The sequence below is a fragment of the Juglans regia genome, unplaced genomic scaffold, assembly GCF_001411555.2.
Source record: "Juglans regia cultivar Chandler unplaced genomic scaffold, Walnut 2.0 Scaffold_10014, whole genome shotgun sequence".
NCBI lineage: Eukaryota > Viridiplantae > Streptophyta > Magnoliopsida > Fagales > Juglandaceae > Juglans > Juglans regia.
Genome location: NW_023340314.1, coordinates 1 through 218, shown reverse-complemented (window position 1 = coordinate 218; position 218 = coordinate 1). Strand labels below are relative to the sequence as shown.

The following is a 218-nucleotide window of genomic DNA, read 5'->3' as shown; positions in this document are numbered from 1 at the left end:
CTTCGGGCGCAACTTGCGTTCAAAGACTCGATGATTCGCGGGATTCTGCAATTCACACCAAGTATCGCATTTCGCTACGTTCTTCATCGATGCGAGAGCCGAGATATCCGTTGACGAGAGTCGTTATGTATCATGGTAAAGATGTCACCAACAACGCGCACACCGTTTCCGGGGCGCCCGTGGTTACTCCTTGTTTAAGTTCCTTGGCGCAGACCGCG

At 52.3% G+C, this 218-nt stretch overlaps 1 pseudogene; it reads right to left on the bottom strand.

Annotated features, from left to right (window-relative positions):
• On the bottom strand, positions 1 to 122 carry LOC118344966 (annotated as a pseudogene; the record flags this gene model as incomplete).
• Between the last annotated feature and the right edge of the window lie 96 nt (positions 123 to 218).